Below are 10,093 nucleotides of genomic sequence, written 5' to 3' on the forward strand. Positions count from 1 at the left end.
TTGTGAATTTAGAGCTTAACTGTTGTAATATCATGGATAGGCCTAGAGACAAAAGACGTGTTTGTTACCAGCGTTGTGTAGCCAGCATTCACTGATATACAATAAACATCACAATATTGTTTTCACCTTGACGATACGTATTGTGACGTTTCTGTATCGTGATATATTGTGGCACTATATATTGTTACACCCTATATATATATATATATATATATATAGAGAGAGAGAGAGAGAGAGAGAGAGAGAGTGTGTGTGTGTGTGTGTGTGTGTGTCACTGTACTTACACTGTACTGAGTCATACTCAGTCCCTCTCCTGCCAACTGTGCCGCTCTGACACACTCCCGTAGAACGACTTCCTGGAAACCCCCACCCCTCATACCCCCCATCCTCTTCATGGTGAACTCTCTGTGAGTTTGGTGGGGCAGGGGGGGGGGCTTTTGGGTCATCCAGGGCTGAAGGGAAGCCACACCTTAATCAAACCAGGAAACAAATGTGTAAACATTCAGTATGTTCCTAAATATTTAATCTCTGTGTTTACGGACACCAGCTGTGACATATGCCCTCATATGCCCTATTGTGACGCTTGCTACCTGGCTATTAATAACACACACGCAGGCACACACACACACACACACACACACACACACACACACACACACACACACACACACACACACACAGCTCGTACTGAGTAGGGTTTTGTAGAGAGGTGCTGTACCATCCAGGGAGACTTGGCAGTAGTGGTTTGAGAACAATGGTTTCTGTGAAAAGAGGAAACGCATCAAACGCAGCTACAGTTAAATGTGTTTTTTATTTGCCGGGTGGCTGTATTATCTCCATCCAGATAGACCAGACAGCTGAAGTGAATATGACTTATGAAGAAGATAGTGAGATGTGAAGGTGTGTATCAGAGATAAAGAGCAGAGGAACACACTCATGGGACCAGGGCCCTGTACTACCAAACAGGATTACGGGATTCATTAAATTAAATCTTCACATGGATGGAATGATTGAATTATAAGAGTCAAGTGTTGCATGTGTGTGACTGTGTGTCATGTCCATGTTTAGTCCTTGTGTTATTTCACCTGTTCACCTGTTATGTATACAGTCATGCACTTTGTATACAGTTTGTATTGCTGACTTGCTTTGTCACTGACTCAAAGTCAAATAATGAACTGCTGTATTCTAATGTATTCTAGCCATTAGATCCAGCCTGTATGGAGCTCACACCTCTATGTGCTGCCTGTATCTCTATATACGTTTGTAGGTGTTGAGAATGAGCTCCAGAGTCAGTGGCTCAGCAAACCGCTAATCTGCAGACCGTTTCAGTCATTCTGAACTTTGTATCTAGTTACCTGTGGATCTGTCAGTAATATGACGCACGTATGTGCACCGCCTCACCACTGAGAACTTGTGAGAGAGCATATCGCCATGACGTTAACCCCATGTTCTGCTACCTGATTGGCTGTTAATGACATGCTGCTGTTGTGGTTACACACTGACACCTTCTGTGTTTCCCCTTGGTCTGGTGTAACAGATTGGGTCATAAACATACCACACATTAGATTGTGTTACAACATCTAACCAGCTAATCTAATCTAACAGAAGTACAGTGTCGACTGTGACGCTCAGCAAATGTATGTTGTCATATAATATATTGCATGTCATATACTACAGTATGTATTGCAGATTCCTGCTCTACAACATCAGGAGGATTCGCCCTTTCCTGATTGACAAAATGGCGCAGGTTCTCATCCAGGCCCTGGTCATCTCCCGCCTGGACTACTGCAACACCCTCCTTGCTGAGGCCCTGGCGTCATCCATTAAACCTCTGGAGCTTGTTCAGAAAGCCGTCGCTCACCTGGTGTTCAACCACCCCAAGTTCTCCCACACAACATCCTTTCTCCATTCTCTACACTGGCTCCCTGTAGCAGCTGACATCCAGTTTAAAACTCTGGTACTAGCCTACAGGGCAATGAAAGGGACAGCTCTCTCTTACCTCCAGGCCATGGTCAAACCCTACACCCCCTCCTGACCGCTACGCTCTGCTACCTCAGGGCGACTGCGTGCCCTGTCACTCCAAGGCTCCTGTGGTTGATCGACGCAGTCATGGATCTTCTCTGTCCTGGCCCCTAAATGACTGTAATGTAATGTAATGTAATGTAATATACTGCTCCGGAGTTCTGCCAGTTCTTTCACAATGTGCTGCTCCGGTATACATATCTAATGCACCCAAGTCAAGGCAGCCAATAGAAATACTGCTCCGAACATGGCACTGTATGAAGTTGATACGAACGGTGCTTTTGTCTTCCTGTGCATGTTTCACTGTGGTCCAAGAGAACTGATGTTTGGTTCCATGTACTGTATGTAGGCCACGCCATGCATATATGGTATATCGAGTTTTCAACGGGCACATGCACTAATGGAATCACAATGGATTTAATTTAAGCATTCATGGGAAAAAGTCCAAGGGGTGAATATTTTTTATAGGCACTGTATGTTAGCTGACATTCCTCGAGGTGATACACAGCAGAGAGACAGAGACAGAGAGAGGCGAAGACAGTCAGACAGAGACAAATTCAGAGACATAAGCAGAGACAGGCAGAAATAGAGACAGATGGAGATAGAGAGGCAGAAACAGAGACAGAGATGGAGGCAGAGACAGAAAAAGATAGAAACAGTGTCCAGAGACAAATCCAGAGGGCAGAGGCTGACAGAGAGAGTCAGAGACAGAGGGAGAGACGGCTATATTGTTGATATTGCCGGTGATCTACAGTAGACAGAGGCAGCTGTACTAAGCCTATCAGAGCCTGTTCTCCCATCTGCTCTAATTCCTCCTGTGTTACCAGAGACTGAGCCAGCCTCAGTAGGCCTACTACCACACAGCATGTCTCTGGTATGAGCCAGCCTCAGTAGGCCTACTACCACACAGCATGTCCCTGGTATGAGCCAGCCTCAGTAGGCCTACTACCACACAGCATGTCTCTGGTATGAGCCAGCCTCAGTAGGCCTACTACCACACAGCATGTCTCTGGTATGAGCCAGCCTCAGTAGGCCTACTACCACACAGCATGTCTCTGGTATGAGCCAGCCTCAGTAGGCCTACTACCACACAGCATGTCTCTGGTATGGTATGGCAGAGGCGAGCAGGTGCTGAAATCCAATTGGGGAACGTCCACATCAGATCCTGCTAGGCCTCAGACAGGCTGAACTCACATGACTGATTATCATGATTGATTACCGACTCTTTGGCTGCGGAGAGAGAGAGAGAGAGAGAGAGAGAGAGAGAGAGAGAGAGATAGGGAGGAGAGGGGAGATTGGTTCCATATTGACTTCACACACCAATGGCGGCAGCTGCCACGCAAGGTGCTATTGCTCATTGCTGTGTCTTGCTCCAGGACACTTTGACACCCTATTTGTTGGGAGGAGCTGTAATCGAAACCCCAAGGGTTAGCCTGTGTTGATCCACTGCACTGATATACTGCTCATGACCTGGGGAGGATGGGAGTGAGAGGGAGGGTTTGAGAAAGGGGCAACTGTAGCTCAGTTGGTAGAGCGGGTCGTTCAGTGATCGAAGGGTCAGTGGTTCGAATTCCAGCTCCGACTGTCCACATGTCGAAGTGTCCTTGAGCAAGACACCTAACCCCAAATTGCTCCCAATGAGCAGGTTAGCACCTTGCATGGCAGCTACCGCCATTGGTGTGTGAATGTGTGTGTGAATGGGTGAATGAGAGGCCATTGTAAAGCGCTTTGAGTGCCGCTAAGGTGGAAAAGCGCTATATAAGTGCAGTCCATTTACCATTACCATTTGAGGGAGGGATGGGGACATTGAAGGGGAAAGAAAGGGATGATTCAGAATGGACAGTGGGGGAATGGTAGAGAGAGGATTAGTACAGTATGTTGAAAGGGACAGAGTGAGGAGAGGGGGGAGGACAGGGAGATGACAGGAAGATGTGAGGGAGAAAAGAGAAGTGAGGAGGGGAGGTCAAGGAGAGGTCAAGGAGAGGGTGTATCACAGGATGTCATGAAACGCCTGGCAGCAGCATCTGTGTACAAGACTGTCATTATCCCCCTGTGTCCTATCAGGGAGACAGATGTTGACCTATCAGAGAGCAGAATGACAGATGTTGACCTATCAGAGAGCAGAATGACAGATGTTGGCCAAAAAACAAACCTGCCCCCAGCAAGAGAGCACCTTGGAGAACCTCCCAACTAGTTAAAAATGGGAAAAGAGAATGCAGAATAACTGAGCGCAGATGGAGGAAAACAAAGCTTCAAATCCACTATGACTTTATGACATTATCTACAAAGCTAAGCTCCAAGCCTACAACCTGGAACTAAAGAGGGCCAGACAGTCCTTTTTCTCTGCGGTCATCACCAGAAGCGTTAACCACGCCCAGACTCTCTTTGCTACAGTTGACAGACTGACCAACCTTGCAGTCCAATTTCATCTTGAACTCTGCTCTGTTCATAAATGCAATGATTTTGCCTTGTATTTTAATTCTAAAATCAGTGATATTCGCTCAGCCATCAGCTCCTCCGCACCTTGTGTGGTAACCACATCATGTGCCCCTCTGCCCACTGAGTGTCTTCCCTGACTCTTGAGGAAATAGTGCAGCATCTCAAACCATCTACAGGTACATGTTCTTTAGATCCTGCACCCTCAAGTCTTTTAAAAGATAACTTTAGTTATTTATCTTCAGAGGTGCTACTGATTATCAACAGTTCTTTTCGGGCCGGCCTATTTACGAAATCTTTAAAGACAGCAGCATTAAACCTCTTTTAAAAAAGAGAGGGCTAGATCCTCTCAAACTTAACTAATACTTGTGTTAATGTGTACCTGTAATTTTCTTTTGGTTTCTTGTAATGTTATAGTATTTAATAATAATTATGTAACACGATCATTAATCTCAAGGGGTTTATCTTTCAATAAAGTTCTATTAACTAGGGTTAGTGTTTTGTGTTTTCTTTGAAGCCCACTATGCTGTAAAAAGAAAGTGGCTCAAAACACCATTGTTGTGTGTTGAGACCATAAAAACACCCAGGCTAATTACACCCAGGCTAATTACACCCAGGCTAATTACACCCAGGCTAATTAATTAGAGGACCTCAGGGATATGTTGTTAGCCACACAGCAAGTGACACACACAAACACAGACACACAAGAATGAGCAACAACACAGCACACACAACACACACACACACACACATGTATCCTCAGCGGTCAGCGGTGGAATTTATCCTCTGCATTTAACAGATCCAGGCTGTGCTCCTCCAGGAGCTGCCATCGTTCATGGTGCCCGGGGACCTCGTCCAAGTCCTGGTCAGGGACAGGACTGAACAGGATCTGCTGCAGCATGCTTCTTGTATTGGGGTTGTATACAATGCAATCTGTAAATTTGCATATTGATGGTTTTATATATGGTATGTAAGTAAGTAAGTAAACTTTATTTATATAGCGCCTTTCACAGCACGAATGCACAAAGCGCTTCACAATACAAATAACACATAAAAAGGAAGAAAGAGCGACATACAAAATGCAATACGACATACAAAATACAATACCAGGGGAGGGGAGGGGGGAGGGAATTACCATACAGGCAGCCAGCCTCGACAAGCAGCCATACAAGCAGGCGCGGCCAATATCCTGACAGCACTGTAGTGTAATGAGAGGGAACGGGGGGGGGGGGGAGGCAAAGGGATGAATGCCAGCACAGGAGCAAGCAGCAAAAGTGTCTGCTCTGAACCAAAGCAGGAAGGAAGATGTTCATCAATCTATGTTAAGTAAATCGTAATTAATCAATGGCACTAATTTCTAATTACATATTTTAGGAACTCTGATGTGAAGTTAAGAGACAGAGCTGTCTTATTCCATAATCGGCAGAGATAATGAGATGTAGTGACACGTACCCCTGTCCTGTCCAGAGAATGATAGATGGTGGCACTTTCACTGATCGGTTGCAATTTAATAAAATGTCCAGCATTTCTGGCGCTGTGGCTCAGTTCATGGAGTCTGGTGCTGTCAAGGCTGCTGGTATCAACTAAATATCTCTGCTCTCTCTAGCCTGTCTTTGTTTATGGATATCAGCGTCTAAATCGTATTGTGTTACAATACTAGGCACAATTTGAGAGAATGCATCCCTTCTTATAAGACTGTGGGCAGTTCACCCTCCTTCAGGTATAAAGAAAAATGGTCTGTTAATATATGTTACGAACGTCTCATAAAGTCTAGTTATAAGATAGAACCTCATGTGAAGTATAATTTCAACAAAAGTCAAAAGATCCCCATTACCATTAACCCTAGAGACAGGTCCAGAAAGGCTCAGGGATATTACCATTAACCCAAGAGACAGGTCCAGAAAGGCTCAGGGATATTACCATTAACCCTAGAGACAGGTCCAGAAAGGCTCAGGGATATTACCATTAACCCTAGAGACAGGTCCAGAAAGGCTCAGGGATATTATCATTAACCCTAGAGACAGGTCCAGAAAGGCTCAGGGATATTATCATTAACCCTAGAGACAAGTCCAGAAAGGCTCAGGGATATTATCATTAACCCTAGAGACAGGTCCAGAAAGGCTCAGGGATATTATCATTAACCCTAGAGACAGGTCCAGAAAGGCTCAGGGATATTATCATTAACCCTAGAGACAGGTCCAGAAAGGCTCAGGGATATTACCATTAACCCTAGAGACAGGTCCAGAAAGGCTCAGGGATATTACCATTAACCCTAGAGACAGGTCCAGAAAGGCTCAGGAATATTACCATTAACCCTAGAGACAGGTCCAGAAAGGCTCAGGGATATTACCATTAACCCTAGAGACAGGTCCAGAAAGGCTCAGGGATATTACCATTAACCCTAGAGACAGGTCCAGAAAGGCTCAGGGATATTATCATTAACCCTAGAGACAGGTCCAGAAAGGCTCAGGGGTATTACCATTAACCCTAGAGACAGGTCCAGAAAGGCTCAGGAATATCATCATTAATCCTAGAGACAGGTCCAGAAAGGCTCAGGGATATTATCATTAACCCTAGAGACAGGTCCAGAAAGGCTCAGGGATATTATCATTAACCCTAGAGACAGGTCCAGAAAGGCTCAGGGATATTATCATTAACCCTAGAGACAGGTCCAGAAAGGCTCAGGGATATTATCATTAATCCTAGAGACAGGTCCAGAAAGGCTCAAGAATATTGCCATTAACCCTAGAGACAGGTCCAGAAAGGCTCAGGGATATTATCATTAACCCTAGAGACAGGTCCAGAAAGGCTCAGGGATATTATCATTAACCCTAGAGACAGGTCCAGAAAGGCTCAGGAATATTACCATTAAACCAGAGACAGGCCAGTTAAATACCACTTCAGAGGACAGACTTTGTTTGTTACGTGAAAACACATTTTTGTTTTACTGTTTACGAGGACTTAAGGGATGTACTTTTGAGTAAAATGTCCTCCATTTACATTGATTTCTTCCAGCTGGATGATTATGGAAAACTTGAGTTGTGCTTTTGGAAGGGAGCTTGTTTTGTTGCTCATTGTATTTGCCAAGCTTGGGAGAAAAGGCAGGATATTTTGTTCAAGCCTGAGCTGTAGTGAATGGAATGTATTATTGTAAAGGAATGTATTAACAAAAATACACTGCAACTGTATTTTCTATGTAAACACATGAGGTTTGGGCACTTTGTGTGCAACTGTAAAAGTAAATGTGAAAATAATAAATCAATCACAACCTCCAGCCTTCTATGTGCCTTCTGACCGAACATGGTACTAGAGGCAGACAAGAGAGAAGTTTGACAGCCTGATCCAGGATATGAAACCATGCAGTCAGAGAATATGCATGGTTTCACTGAATCAGTAGCATAGGCAATTTTACCCTCTGAGAGAAGGGGGGGCAACATTTTGACGTGAGAAAAAAACGTCCCGTCTATTTACAAAGAATGCCAGTTGTGAACAGTATGCTAATAAGAAATCCGTATGACAATTCAATATGCACAACGCATCAAACTTCATCTAGACACCACAAGCATGGCAATATGACTTTATGACCGAGCACTAGGCCATACCCAACATCACAACATCAAACTGCAACTGCCTGCTGGTGCTAGCTTCCTCGCCAATGGTGATGTTGCTAGTGCTATTGCTAGTGCTAGCTTCGATAGCCTCTTTAGCACTTCTGCATGCGATTGCACCTGCTGCGGTGTCACTCAAGCACCCACCGAAAGGCTAACATAACAGGGAATATAGAAACGTAGAGTAGAACATTGTAATTTTAGAGTGTACAGACCTATGAACCTTCCATACACCCGTCGTAAATGAGGAAGAACCTGTGTCACCCTGGACCCATGACCCTGGAAATGTCCTCAGCTTGAAACATTCTACCACAAGGCTCACCCCTGTCACGGTATTGATATACACTTGGCTATCATCAACCACTTGGTCTGGCAATGTGATAGATATTGTGTCATGTGATGGTGTCATGTGAATAGCTAAGAAAAGTCTGTTCCTCTTCTTGAGAGGGGAACAATTTTTTACACAAAATAATTCCTCATCAGTAATCCGGACATTCTGGAGGAGCATCATTTCTTTTTATAAACAGTGGATGGTTTTACCATGGACTATGAGATGGTACAGTAACCAACACAACCCACGCTTCCATCCGAGGCATAAAGAATTTGGACACAGGAAGGACCGAAATTGGAGATCCAAAGAGACTCTTGAGAGAATTATGGACAGGGTATGGATGTTGCCATGGTGATGATTGCACAACTTACTGCAGGACTCCTATAATTCTTCCCCGACATCTAGGGGAAGATAACACACTTACATTCATTGTGCAGGAGTTATAAATAAAGGAAAAAGCAAAAAAAAAGTGTCTAGTTGCTAGTCAGGAGCTGAATCTGACATCGGATTAAGAGCAGCAGATTAGTCTCCCTGATTGGCTGCCGCCTTTGAGAGCTTTTATCCCCTGGAGTGCCTTGCCTTTTGTCAACACTACTTACTGGCTGTTGCTGTCACAACAACATATAGCTACCATTAGACAAAGAGGACATCCCTGTGGTTCACAGTGCTCATAGTCTCAGGCAGCTACGACACATCAGTGGTTCCAAACCGCCTCTGCTACACTAGAAAAAAAAGTAATGACTTCAGCACAGGATTTATAGTACAGGATATATAGTATATTAACCATACATACAACACATAGCATCACTTTATATTCTGGAGAAAGATTGATAATGTAGAGGGATAGATAGATAGATAGATAGATAGATAGATAGATAGATAGATAGATAGATAGATAGATAGATAGATAGATAGATAGATAGATAGATAGATTGATAGATAGATAGATAGATAGATAGATAGATAGATAGATAGATAGATAGATAGATAGATAGATACCCGTCCATCTCTCTGACCACTATTTCATGTCCTACTCCCTCTCCCTCCCCCCTTCCCCTGTAATTCCTCCTCCTACCCACATGGTTACTAACCGTAGCCACCTCCGCTCGCTCTCCCCTACTGACCTTTCCTCTGCCGTCACCTCTGCCCTCCCCACCCCTGAATCCTTCCCTCTCCTACCCTCTGATACTGTCACTGATCTTCTCCTCTCTACTCTTTCCTCTTCTCTGGACAATCTCTGTCCCCTCACCTCCAGGCCTGCACGCCCAACTCCACCTGCCCCATGGCTGTCAGACTGGAGAAAAGGCAGAGGACCTTCTTAATTTCCAATCTCTTCTTTCCACATTCTCCTCCTCCCTATCTGCTGCTAAATCTGCTTTCTTCTGCTCTATAATCCTAACATCTGCTTCTCATCCTAAAAAACTCATTAAAACCTTATCTTCACTACTCCAGCCTCCACCTCCTACTCCCAACTCCTCCCTTCTCCCTGACGATTTCGCCAACTTCAATGACATGAAAATTAACACTATCAGATCCTCTTTCCCCCCTCCCTCTGTCAACGTTCTGTGCACCAACCTCACCTCCCCACCCTCTCTTCCCTCTCCGCCCCCCCCCCCTCCTCTCCACATCCCACCTTATCCCACTTTTCTCCCCTCTTCCCCAACAAGGTCCTCAACCCCCACCACATGCTCCCCCC

This window comes from Borostomias antarcticus (genome assembly GCF_949987555.1).
Source record: "Borostomias antarcticus genome assembly, chromosome: 15".
NCBI classification, from domain to species: Eukaryota; Metazoa; Chordata; class Actinopteri; order Stomiiformes; family Stomiidae; genus Borostomias; species Borostomias antarcticus.